This window comes from Phoca vitulina, unplaced genomic scaffold (genome assembly GCF_004348235.1).
Source record: "Phoca vitulina isolate PV1807 unplaced genomic scaffold, GSC_HSeal_1.0 scaffold36, whole genome shotgun sequence".
NCBI lineage: Eukaryota > Metazoa > Chordata > Mammalia > Carnivora > Phocidae > Phoca > Phoca vitulina.
Window position 1 is genome coordinate 11,523,089 of NW_022589739.1, and position 14,849 is coordinate 11,537,937.

A 14,849-nucleotide genomic window follows, 5' to 3' on the forward strand; every position below is an offset into this window, starting at 1 on the left:
ATGCCCAGAACAAGAACTCTCTGAACGATGTGATTGATCATAAATACCGAGTTGACCAATCTTCATCATCACAAGAGAACAGTAAAAAATATGTCCATCTATCAAATTAGTGAAGATTTGAACAGAATGCCATCTTCCAACAGACCACTAAGGTGAGAATGATTTTTACCCTGCCAGAAGTCTAAGCTGCTACCTTGTTAAAAAGGAGATAAGAACTTTCCACCGAAACAGTTAAAAAGTACATGTATTTTTCCCTTCTTGGAATCTCTTTATAAAAATAGAATTTGAGGGAAAGAAAAGTACAAAGATATGTATAGATTCATTATTTATAAAACCAAAAACAGGAAAATACATATACTGATCTATATGAAGAATGAGCAATTGAATATCATGTAGCATTTAAGTAATGTATTTGCAAAGAGCATGTAAAGATGTGAAAAATGATCAAGATATAATATTAAAGAAAAAAGAAAACACTTGCTCATAAGGCTGAAACCAATTCTAAAAAGAAATACATATACATAAAAAAAGATTCTGGGAATACATCTAACTGCTAATAATAGCAACTCAGAGTAGTGAGATTTGTGATATTTTAATTTTCTTTTTGCACTTTCATGTATTTTTAAAAATTATCCTTGATTGAGGATGTAATTTTAGTATGAGAAAAAGTAATTCAAACAATAACAAAATGTACGGAACAGGTTAATTCAGTGCCAAAGCCTAGGGAAATGGAGTGGGCAATCTGAGAAGATGAAGGACTCCAGAATACAGCAAGTCCCAGAAAAGCTTGAAAATCTCCATGAAAATTGCTGCCAGAATCACAACTTTTTGAGACTGGTAACAGTGAGCATTTTGTATGCTGGGTGTTGGTCCCTCCTTCCAGAAATTGCCTATTCCCTGATGACAATGGATTGCACAGTGAAGAAGTTTTGGGGAAAAAAAGGACATTCTCTTCTGAAGATAGCTATATTGTATGGTTAAAGGTAGTGAGAAAGTCAATAGAAGTTTGAGTATTTGTTAATATTTAATTTCCTTTTCAATTAAAATGTTAACCTGTTTTAGAAAACCATATTTTTTCTGATTTTTTCAACTTTATTATGGTGTACTTACACAAAAAGGTGCATATATTTAATGTATTCATTTTAATGAGTTTGGACATATGCATACACACATGATAGCATCACCACAAATAAGGTAAAAATCATCCATCACAATTACTGCATTTGTGTATTTATCCTCCTTCACCACTCTCCTGTCAAAGCTAATAGTGAAGAAGGTTCTAGAACACAGGCTTTTATGTTATTAAAACCAACATCAGATGAAGGTGCTTGAAGAGGAATCGGGAACATGTTTGCTTCTCCCAGGAGAAATAGCTAGAGGAGCCTAAAAGTGTCCCCAGAAATGAATGGGTATTCTGAAGGAGCATTTTCATGATTCCCAAATACTAGCCATGTAAAGGGACCGACCCATGTTCCTATTATCAGCAAATCAGTTAATGATTGTAAGTCCCTCTTTTACATTTTAAAATCAGCTTTGTTGCTGTATAACTTGTGACAATAAAATGTAAATATTTTCACATACACTTTGAAGAGTTCTGACACATATACCTGCCTCTGTAGCTACCAGCCTGATTAAGACAGAGAACACTGCCCTCACTTCATAAAAGGTTCTCTTGCCTCTCTGGAGTCAACCACCCCCTTTCCACCCCAACCAGGCAAACCCTGATCTGATGTCTTTCACTATAGATTAATTTTTCTCTCACTAGCACTTTTATAAACGAAGGAATAAATAATACATTCATTTGAGTCTGGTGTCTTTCACTCAGTATAAAGTTTTTCAGATTGAGCCATACTGTTGCATGTAAGATAAGTAGGTCATTTCCTGTTACTGCTGAGTAGTATATTCTATTTTTTCAACATACCCATTGAGGTATTGTTACCATACTAATTGTTAACTTTTTCCTTTGTTTCAGCCCTTCTAGCCTTCTTCCAAACATACCCACTTCTTATCTGCCTAGAGCTTTGCTCTAAGTCTTCCCATTTCCCCCAGTTGTTATTTTCTAGAACATTCTATCCTCCTCTCGACATCCTTTAGGTCTCAACTAATACCCTCCTTATCAGTGAGTGGTTTCTTAACCTATGTATCTCAACTAGTTCTTGTCCCCTGTAATTTTCTTTCAACACAAATATTTTATTTCCTCCCTCTCTTAACACAACGTGTAATTATTTAAATTACTTATTCACCATCTGTTCCTATGACTGGAATATAACTCCCATGAAAGTATAGCACAGGTGTTCACTATTCTATCCCCAGACCATGCTCACTACAAAAAACTACTTACAGGAATGAATGATTAAATGTCTACATGTGCCTGGTACCATCGTCACAATTCCAATGCTGACCACAAGATGGCATGTGCAGGTCCATTTTGGCCTCATTCCTCCCCAGTGGGATACCAGACTTTCAGTACTAAGGCCTCATTTCAGTTTCCCCATGGAAACTCTGAAGGATGTTGTTTGTCAAAGAAGATAAATTTGATATATAATTAACAATTTGTCCCTCATTCGCTTCTTTTTATTAACAAATGTAAAATATTTGGAACATTTTAAATTTCTATTCAAGAAATATCTATTGAGCAATTATGTTGCTCCAAACATTCTCTAAGAGGATGGGAATAGCATAGAGAACAAGAGAGACTGGCAATCAGAGAACATAGTTAGTAAGAAATGAGCAAAAGGAGCACACTGGATACCTACAATCCCAGCTCCAATAGGAAAACTAATTCCTTAAGCCGTGCTGCTGTGTCACGATTAGAAGTATCCTTAAGTATTCCGAATCAGTGAAAACAGATGATTGCCTTCATTACAACCTGAAGAACCAGTGGGCCGTGGGTCCAGGACATCAAATCTGTAACTAACCCCAGCATGCGTGTACTCATTTCCAAAAACTATCAAGGGTATGCTTTGAGTGAGGGATTGGATTTCCCATTTGTGAGATGGGCAGAGTCATCACAGGGATGACTGGTTCCTCTGGCAACGAGCCCCCATCCTTGGGTGGGGTCCAAAGGTTGCTGTTAACATAACAAAAAACACCTAATGGCTCTTATCACTTAGGAAATTCCAAGAGTTTTAGGAGCTCTGTGCCAAAAAAGGGGACCAAGACCAAATACATATTTCTGAGTATAAATCACAACCTCACACTCTCCTTCCTTCTACCCATTCTCTTCATTTTTCAAATTTATCTTAATTAAATCTGTATAAAAGATCAGAGTGTTCAGATATGCCCATAGGCATTATGAAAAAGTAATTTATTTCTTTATGAGTAGAAAAGGACGAGGATCAACACAGTATTTATTGTGACTCATTTCCATTTGGAACCTTAATGTATGCAATGTTTATTCTTCAGTCTATAAATCTGGGCCTGTGATTTATAAACACTGCCATCAGGAGAAACTGGATATAACCCAATTTTTTTAAACTTAGTTTCAGAAAAATATGTATATTTATCACATATGATAAGTGGGTTCTTATTAAGACAAGTTTCTTATCACTCAGCTCTCAGTTTCCAGACTTCTCAAAAACAGCGTGTGATTATGACTTGGTTAGTCCCTTCAGAGGGTAGGACCCTTCCCCACAGCAGTCATCTTCAGATGTCACCACTAGGGACTGGCTCCCACACACTTCCTGTGTCTTTCCAAGCAGGAGGATTCTCAATTCTGGATCTGTTTCCTGTTCTCTATCAGCTATGCTGTGGCTGTTGTGAAAAACAGCTCCCTGCTTTGATGTGGCCTGCACATCATGTATTTCTTCCTGGCCCTGCTAGCTTTCATGGTAGAGGTCCTCTTACTTCCACCTCACCTAAGAGGTTGTCCATTTTATTGGTTGCAAGCCCATAAAATGAACTACTATAACTGCCTCTACTATGCTGGTCTGCGTCATCCATACTTTCTGCTCTGTCAGTCAGGGGTGGCCACGTGCATTTGGGTACTAGATGTGCCAATCTGCTTTCCACCCCACCATGTTCATTTTGTTCCAATAACTGGCAGCCAAGCTGGGAAAAACTGTGAAACCACAAAGTGTGCTGTGCGTGAGCCCCCATTTCTTCATGATCTCCTGGTTGCCCCTCTGCCTCAACTACATCATCCCCTAAGACCTACTGTGAGCATGTGGCTATGCTAACACTAGCAAATGCTGACACCAGACCATACCTATGGTCTCTTGTGGCCTTTGTGGTTGGATTTAATAGATTTGTCATTACAACACCTTATGTTATGATACTGCAGGCCATGCTGTAGCTGCCCTGTGGAGAAGCCCTGCCCACGATGGTTGGCACACATGCCTCTCACATTTGTGTCATTCTGTCCCTGGATATCTCAGCACTCTCCTCCTCCTTCCATTGATTTCACCACCATATACCCAGAATGGCTCCAATCTCACTGCTCAGTGATCCTACTGGTGCCTTCCATTTCAAAACCCTTCCGTGGTATCAGTTGAATTGTGAACCCCGTGCCCCAGAAAAAGATATGTTGGAGTACCTCAGAATGTGATTTCATTTGCAGATAGGGTATTTACTGAGGTAGTCCAGTACAAATGAGGTCATTTTGGTGAGCCCCAACTCAATATGACTAGTAAACTTATATATAAAAAAAAAAGAAATTTGAACACAGAGATACGCACACAGAGAGAACACGTGAACACAAAGGCAGAGATTGAAGTGATGGCTCTAGAGGGAGAGAAAAAAGAACATTTCCTAGCTATTCTGAGAGGCCCAAAATCTTGAAAGGGTATTGCAAAACAAGAAAAAATGAAATCACATCTCTCATTAACATAGAGGCCAAACTACCAAATAAAATATTATTAAAAATAATCCAGCAAGAATACAGAACAATCATTGAATGTATTTAACCCATTAACAGAATAGAAAGAAAAAATTATGTGATTCTGTAGTAAATTTGAAAAAAAAAATGATGAATTCCAATAGATATTCATGTTAACTTAATAAACTGGACAGAAACTTCCTCATCAAAAACCATGATTAATGTTAAAATGCTGAAAATATTCTCTCTGAGTTTGGGCACAGGATGATGATACCTACCATCACTATTTTACTTAACTTAGTATCACAGTCCTTAAGAAGTACAAGAAGGCAAGAAAAGTAGAGGACTGTAGCATTGTGAAGGAATCAAAACAAAACAAATTATTTACAGATGACATGATTGTGCATTTACACAATCAGAAAGAACAAACAGGCATAGCATTAGATAAAATAATTGACATGAGTAAGTGATTATTAGTGATTAGTATTATTAAGCAAGATAACTGGATACAAGAACAATTTTAAAATATCAATTGTATTTCTTTTTCTAAAAGATTTTATTTTTATTTATTTGAGAGAGAGAGAGCACGGGGGCGTGAGCATGGAGGGAGGGGCTGAAGGAGAAGCAGACTCCCTGCTGAGCAGGGAGCCCCATGCGGGCTGGATCCCAGGACCCTGGGATCATGACCTGAGCCAAAGACAGATACTTAATCGAATGAGCCACCCAGGTGCCCCATCAATTGTATTTCTATATATTAACAAATAATTAGAAAATAAAGTTCTCACATGATATCTTATGATAAAATAGCATCAGAAATCATACAACTTGGAATACATCAAAAAACTTTCTGAAAGGCATCAATAGGAAAATGATTAAACATCAGTTGGAGAAATTAAAGAAGATATACAAATATAGGGTTTTATCACATTCATGAATTATAAGGTTCTATGTTTTAAACAGACAGATTCTTCCAAAAATGGTCAAAAGATCTTATTCAATCCCAATCAACTTCTAGGAGGTTTTCCTGGGGAACTTAGGCTAAATTTTACATGGAAAGGTGAAGGATGTAGAATTCTAAGGCATTATTACAGAAGAAGAAAACTGAAGGGCTAATCCTACCAGGCATAGACACAACAGAAAACCTCAAAGCAACCATAGCCATTTGACAAGTACTAAAAGGGATTCCATGGTGATGACGAAAGAATGCTTACTTCAGTAAGTGCTGCCTGATCTATGAATAACCACATGGAAATGAAAGGCATGAATGAGTAATGAGGAGGTAAAAGAACATCACTGGGTAGAAAATAAGCAAAAGACTTGGGAAGGTCAGACTTTGGTCAACAACCACAGAAACAAGGAACTTTCTGTTGTGGGAATAAGTTACAAGTAGCACCTATCTCTTTGCTTTGCTCACCATCCTAATTGTGTCATTTGTATTGTTTGCAAGTATTTCTTATAGAAAATTAAACTTGTCATTACAGAAACAAAGTTGGGACAGGCATTTCCTAAAAGGAGGTATCCAAACAAGATGAAATATATCAGAGCTTCTACCTGATTAGTCACAAAGAAGATGCAAATTAAAACATTAGCAAGGTACCAATAAACATCCACCAGAAAGACTAAAACAAACACAAAAACATAGCAATCCCACCTATAGAGAAAAATGTGAATTAACTCAACTTCCTTGCCATGCTAGTGCAGGCGCAAATGGCTATAATTGGAAAACTTCTTGGTCATGTCTATTAGCACTTAACCCAACAATTTCCCTCTCAGGCTTGCACCATGGCAGTGCATGCATATGTTTCCTGAATGCCAAGGAAAATGATGCTCACAGCAGAATTATTGGCAATAGAAAACCACCAAATACCTATTAACAACCAAATGGATAAATTAATTGAGGTGACATATAGCCACGGGGTAGAACATCATACAGCAATGAAAATGAAAGAACTATAATTAGACATAACTTTGTGGATGAATGCCACAAACATAATGTAAAGCAAAAAATAACAGTAAAATATTAAAAAGCCAGATATAAAAGCTTACATTTAAACAGAGCACTAATCCATTCCCTTACAATTCAGAAACAGGCAAAATTAATCTATTTTGATAGAAGTCAGAAGAGTGGTTACCTTTGAGAAGAGAGGAAGAAAGATTGAAAGATCTGGAAAGGTGGCTTCTGGGGTGCTAGTAATTTTCTGTTTCTTTAACTGGGTTGTGGTTATACCAGTATGTTCAAATGTGAAAATCTAAGCTGTACAATTATAAGGGGTGCTCTGTAATGTGTTATACTTCAATAAAAGGTTTACTTAAAACCTTGCCATTAAACTTTCAACCTGGGCAAAAATTTTAGAATCTTTACACATAACTGTGTTCAAATTTTACCTCTGATACTATCTATATAAAATTTGACAGGATCCTTAACTTTTTGATTCTTCATTTCTCAACATATGAAGTGAATATATTGCTGTTTACTTGCAGGCAGCTATGGGAATCAGTGAGATAATTAAACACTTCAGTGCTCAGTAAATGCAATTACTATGCCCTACCTTCACTTTAAGAAGGGGAGATCCAGAGAGGTTTATTAAGTGTTCCAGGAATTCCAAATAAGTATTGGAAAAATCAGGATGGGATATCCCTAGAATTCCATCCTAGGACTGTTACCTTCAAGAGTAATTGTCTATCCTTCCTCTACATCAAAATCAAATAGAACTCAAGTCCAAAAATCACACCTTCCCAGTTGATGTTAATGTACAGTGAGGACTGAAGATGACTGCATTCTAATAAACATGTTCTATTTTGCCAATGTCAATGCAGTTATTATGGAATTTAGATAAATGACCATTTCTTCATTTGCAATCAAAGAAGAGTATCCTTATTTCTAATATGCTAACTTTAATTTGTTTTTACATTTAAAGTATATGAATTAAGAATGTATTTCATAATCAACATGTATAACCATTATATGATTTTTCATTTCCCAAACACATTAATAAATCAATGTGTTTCTTATAATTCATTGCATTAAAATCAAGTACCTATGGTAAAAAAATAAACACACACACACATAAACACACACATTTAAAGACTAAATAGAAAGGAAAAAACATAGTTTTATTTATAGAAGCCTGATAGGTTATGCAGAATATAAAAAGAATGGACAAACTTTTGGGGCACCTGAGTGGCTCAGTTGGTTAAGCATCTGACTTAGGTTTAGGTCATGATCCTGGAGTCCCGGGATCAAGCCCCTCATCTAGCTCCCTGCTCAGCAGGGAGTCTGCTTCACCCTCTGCACCTCCCCCCCCTTCTTGTGCGCTCTTTCTCTCTCTCTCTTTCTCTCTCTCAAATAAATAAATAAATAAATAAATAAATAAATAAATAAATAAAATTTTTAAAAAAGAATGGACAAATTTTTAAATTAAGTGGATGTAGCAAGATTTATGACACAATGTCACCATACAAAAGTGTTTTTCATATTTTCCACTAACAAACACTTAGAAGAGTGTATTTAAAGGGTTACCATTTAAAATACATAAAAATCAAACACCTAAAAATAAATTTTACAAAAGTAGCTACTCTGAAAACTACAAAACAGCAATGAAATTAAGGAAATCCTAAATAAAGGGAAAGACGAACCATATTCAAGGACTGGATAATTCAGTATGTTAAAGTATTGGGAAATATTCTCCTCAAGATAGTTTATAGGTTCAATGCAATCCCACCAAAATCTCAGAGTTTCTGTATGGATTTGTGTGTATGTGCATGTGTGCGTGTGTGTGTGTGTGTGTGTGTGTGTATGGTGAGTTAACAAGCTGATTCTAATACGTTATTTATTTATTTATTTGACACACACACACAGAGCAAGCACAAGCAGGGGAAGCAGCAGGCAGAGGGAGAGGGAGAAGCAGGCTCTGCGATGAGCAGGGAGCCTGATATGGAGCGCGATCCCAGGACCCTGGGATCATGACCTGAGCCAAAGGCAGACGCTGAACTGACTGAGCCACCCAGGCGCCCCAACAAGCTGATTCTAAAATCCATAATGAAATTTTTTAGATTGTTTGAAGACTTCCTGAATTCAATAGAGAACCATTACAAAGCTACAATAATTAAGACAATTTGGTTTTTGCCAAGAATAAGACAAATGGAATAAGGAAGCAGAGGAGAGAGTCCAGTGCAGACACAAGAAATATATGGACACTCTATAATAAATGTGTAACCAAAGAACAACGTAGAAAACTTGGTCTCTTCAATGAAAGTTGCTGAGTTAATTTTATATTCATACAAAAATAAACTTGACCTCCACTTCATACCACAAACAAAAATGTATTCCAAATGATATATAGATTTAAATGTGGAAAATAAAAAAATTAGGTTCCCATTTGGACAACAGGTTCCTATTTATTGTCCATTGGACAATATATTTACATTGCTGGAGTAAACAATTTTTTAACTAGAGCATAGAAGTCACTAAATATAATGGGAAAACAGCTTGCTCTAAATTAAAACAGGAAATCTATTCATCAAAAGACACTTTTCAAGAAAGTGAATATTAAAAAGAGGATTTGTATCCTGTATATATAAGGAACTCTATAAAAATCAAAAGAAAAAGCAAACAAGCCAATGAAAAAATGGGGAAAAACCTGGAACAGGCTTATAAGAAACTATATTCAAAGTGCCATTAAACATATGAACAGGTATATGATATCATTAGTTAGGAAAATGCTAACTAATACCAAAATCAGAAAACAAACCCACAGGAATGGTTAGCTTCAAAAATACTGATAATATCAAATATTGGTAAAGATATGAATCAACAGAAACTCTCACATGCTGCTGGTGTGAATGTAAACTGGTATAAATTCTTTTAAACCCTGTTGGGTAGTATCTCAAACTTGACCCAGCAGTTTAGCTCCTGAAATATTCACCAACAGAAATGTATATATGTGTGCTCTAAAAGACCTAATAATGTTTATAGCAATATAATTATAACCAAACTAGAACACAATGAAAGTGTCTAGGAAAAGAAAAATTGATAACTTTTGGTGTGTTCATACAATTACAAGAATTAAAATGAATGAACAGGAGCACCTGGGTGAATCAGTCGGTTAAGCATCTGACTCTTGGTTTAAGCTCAGATCATGATCATGATCTCCATGTTCCGGGAACCTGCATCAGGTTCTGCACTCAGCGAGGAGTCTGCTGGAGAGTAGCTCCCTCTGCTCCTCCCTCTCTGCTCCCCACTCTGCTCACGCTCTCTCTGTCTCAAATAAATAAATAAAATCTTAAAAAAAAAAAAAGAATGAAACACCTGCCATACACAACATGGAAAAATCTCACAAAGGTAATGTGAAATGAGCCAGAAACATAAGTATCGATACTGGATTCTTCAATTTATATATTTATATTTTATTATATTATAAATGCAAGTTATAGGCAAAACCAATCTAGGATGTTGGAAGTCAGGATGGTGGTAACTTTCGGTGTAGAAGGAGGGGACAGTTACTGGGATGGGATAAAAAAGAATATGTAGTAAGGATCAGAATTAACAAACAGTAGCCAGCAAGCCAAATCTGGCCTGCCACCTATTTTTATAAATGAAGTTTAATTTGAACCCAACCATATCAATTCAAATTGTCCATAGCTATTTCCATGCTACAATATCAAAAGTGCATAGTTAAGACAGAGAACTATATGGCCTGAAAAAAACTAAAATATTTACAATCTATTCCTTATAGAAAAGAAAAAAACACAATTCACAGTGCTCACCATAGCACATACCCTCCCCAGTGTCTATCACCCAGCCACCCCATCCCTCCTACCCCACCCCCCACTCTAGCAGCCCTCAGTTTGTTTCCTGAGATTAAGAATTCCTCATATCAGTGAGGTTATATGATACATGTCTTTCCCTGATTGACTTATTTCACTCAGCATAACACCCTCCAGTTCCATCCACGTCATTGCAAATGGCAAGATCTCATTCCTTTTGATGGCTGCATAATATTCCATTGTATATATATACCACATGCTGGCCTCTATTCCACGTTATTACCTGGGCTGCAATTCTATGTGATAAATCATTGAGCAGTACATTCACATGCATAGTCTGCTGGACGTATGTTATCTTTATGTTAGACTTTTATTTCCAATTCAACAAGCCATTATTTGCTTCCTGTGATGTATCCAGATGTGTTCTGGGTGCTTTATATAATGCATAAGCTGTAAAAAGCACAATCTTTTTCCTCAGTAACCTCAAAACCTCCATGAAGAGTCATGACATACCATTCAGGGCCTAAGTAAATGTCACTCTGTATTTTAGTGCTTGAGTGCTCATGAGGAACCACAAGATAATAGAGCAGTGAAAAGCAATTGAAACAGATTTCTTTAGACCTTATACAGAAATTATCTATTGCTGCATAACAAATTACCACATATGTCCTGTCTTCAAAGAACTCAAATGTTTATCTCACAGTTTCAGTAAGGCAGGGGTCTGGGTACAGCTTAGCTGAGTCTGCAAGACTATAATCAAGGTATGGTCAGGGCCAGGGTCTCACATGAGGCTCAACTGGGGAAGAATATGCATTCAAGATCACCAGGTTGTTAGCAAGATTCAGCTAGTTCCTTGTGGCCTGTTAGATTGAGGGACGCAGTTTCCTGCTGGCTGTTGGCTGGAGGAGGCCACATTTAGTTCCTAGCTGGTTGTTGGCTACAGATGGCCCTCAGTTCTTTGCCATATGGCAAAGCAACATGCTGACATTTCATCAGAGCCAATCTTAGGTAACACAGGCATGAAAGTAATATCCTATCACCTCTGCCATTATACCATTGGTTAGAAGCACATCACAGGCCCTACCCATATTCAAGAGCAAAGGATTACACAAGGGTTCAAGGAGGCAGAGATAATCAGGGACTATTTATTATTTTATAATCTGTCCATCACAGAAAGATTTGGATGGAAACCCTAGTTAGACTGTAAGCTTTTTGAAGGCAACAGTGGTAAAACTTCAAATTTTTTTACAGACTCATAAAATTTGGTGCAATGATTTGCTCATAGCTCATTTTTTGTTGTTGAAGTATCAGCCAGACACTTGATAGGGGTTCCAGGTAGAGTTATAATACTTGAATTGAACCTCTTACATTTTCTGGCATTAAGAGTCTCAACCGGGGTGGGGGGTGGGGTGGTGCACCTGGGTGGCTCCATCGTTAAGCATCTTCCTTCACCTCAGGTCATAATCCCAGGGTCCTGGGATTGAGCCCTGCATCGGGCTCCTTGCTCAGCGGGGAGTCTGCTTACCCCTCTCCCTCTGCCTGCCGCTCCCCCCACTTATGCTCTCTCTCTCTCTGTGTCACATAAATAAATAAAATCTTAAATAAACAAAAAGAGTCTAAACTAGGAACCACAGAAATAATAGAAAAATAGAAATTGAAAAATAGCTAAATGGGCAACAGATTACTGGTTTTATTGATATCTAGGTAAACACAAGACTCTCTTTGCCAATGTGAGACTTCTCTATAATGGAGAAACATAACGTTGAAATCTGGGTCTTCTTTTTTCCTATGAATCTAGAATTGCTAGGTCTGAAAAGCAACCTGCCTCCATTATACAACTGTCCACATTGACAACAATGGCCAAACTTCCCCAGGAATCTTAGGTCCTTGAACTTATTATCACAGGAAAATAGCAATTATGAGAGCAAGAACACATGCACACAAGAACTCATCATTCACCCACAGTGACCTGGCCACTAGCTAGATGGGGCCCAATTAATATATAAGGAGCTGACCCATTTCTTGGGGAAAAGCTAGTGAGTGGCTGGACAGAGATGGATTGAGGAGTGGATGTATCATCCTCCCCATGTGTCAATGTGATAATGTAGGACCAGGGGCCTGGAAGCTGGGGTGCATAATTTCTCCCTTCATTGTCACCATAATTATTCCAGTGAACATCGGTTACTATCTTCCCAGTGTACTGATAATCCATAGCCCATAACATGCATCTCTGTTCTACAATGCCCAGAACATGTCTAAACTTTCCATTTATATGGATAATTTAGGTTTTTTGCTTTGCATTTAATGCCTGTGGATCACTAGTCACTTGAGTTAGTAGCTAAAATCCTTCTGAGATTATATAGCATTGTCCTGTATTTACAGATGGAGAAAGAGGGATTTCAGTTTTTCTCTGAATATGGCCCCAGGGAGATGCACATTTTAACAATGGCCCCACAGCTCAATTCCACTTTGCTATAAAGTCCATGTCTCCAGAACTGTAACTTATTCTCTCTCTGGTGGTAAAGACAAGGAAGGCTCCCCTTTCCACATAAAGCTGGTAGAAGGTAGAGAAAGGTGTTCATTGTGTTGACTTTATGCTTTGATTGTTACCTATTCACAAATATTCATATGAACTTCCTGAAAATCAGGTAATATTAGGATTCACCTTGTCTTCAGGGATCCACGTAACACACAGATATCTGACCCAGACTAGTTTATAGATAAATATTGTAATAGTTTTTCTCAGATTGAATGAAAACCTGAGAACTGGAATTTAAAAAGGAACTACAGAAAACTAGTCTAAAAGGAATGATGACATATATGTTAATTACAGGGTATTTACTCTAAGGTAATAAGCTTTACCTAATATTTTTAAAAGCTTGATTGAAAAATATTAATATTATAATAACTAATATTGCTATTATTTAAGTCTCCCTAGAATTGATTTTAACAATTTAAATGTATTGCTTTCAAAATTATCTTTAACATTTTAATTGAACAAGGCTTTGTAACATTTATAACATTTCTGTATGTATTTAGCTGCCTCCTTTATTCCCTGTAATGTCTATTGAAAACCTCTATCATATTCTCAAACCAGCATCTATCACTTGATACTCCTTGAACAGCAGTAAATTTCCCACTCTTAATTTATAAGGAAGAGAAAGAAAAAAAGAAAGAAAGAGAGAAAGAGAGAAAGGGAGGAAGGGAGGAAGAGAGGAAGAGAGGAAGATAAAGACAGAAAGGAAAGGAAGGCAGGAAGGGAGGGAGGGAGGAAGAAAGAAAGGAAGGAAATTCTGACATAGGATATGACATGGATGACTTTAGGGGATATTACACTAAGTGAAATATGCCAATCACAAAAGGACAAATACTGTGTGATTCCACTTATGTGAGATATTAGGAGTAGTCAAAACTCTATAAAGAGATAACTGGGGAATGAGGAGTGAATGTTTAATGGTGTACAGTTTCAGTTTTACAAGAGGAAAAGAGTTATGGATATGGATGGTAGTGATGGTTGCACAATATTATGAATGTATTTAATACTACTGAACTATACACTTAAAAACACTTAAGATGGTAAACTTTATATTAGGTGTGTTTGACCACAATTTTTAAAAAAGAAAAAAAAAGAACACCAAGTAGGCACTGCATTATAATTCCCTCACATAAGCCTCCACCAATCTACCCATTTGCCACTTATCCTCGAAGGTCAATGGAAATGATCATCCTCATCTTTTTGAGGGCTAATTACTATCACGCTCTATATTCAATCACCTATTACTTTCTTAATGAGATTTCTATACCAATTAATCCCTAGTGTTCTATATTTTCAATCTCTCACTATCTTCTATAACTTTACATTTCTCTAAGTCTGTCCAATCTTGTACAAATCCTCCATTTACCTATGGTCTTCTTAGTGTTGGCCCATTTCTCTCCTTGCCTTCACTGATGAGTTTCCAGAAATAATACACATTGTGCCTCTACCACTTATTTGTCCCTTCATCCTCAAGCCAATGTTGTAGGGTCTCAGCTTTCATCACTGGACTTCACTGTGTTTCTAGGGCCACTATGCTCTCAGCTGCATTTGAAATTTTTTTAACTGACAATATTTTTTATTGAGACATAATATATACACCATAAAATTAACCCTTAAAAGTATGCAATTCACTTTTTATAGTTTTTAGTATATTCACAAAGCTGTGCATCACCACTATCTAATTACAAAATGTTTCTATCATCCCAAATAAGAAACTCATGTTCATTTAGC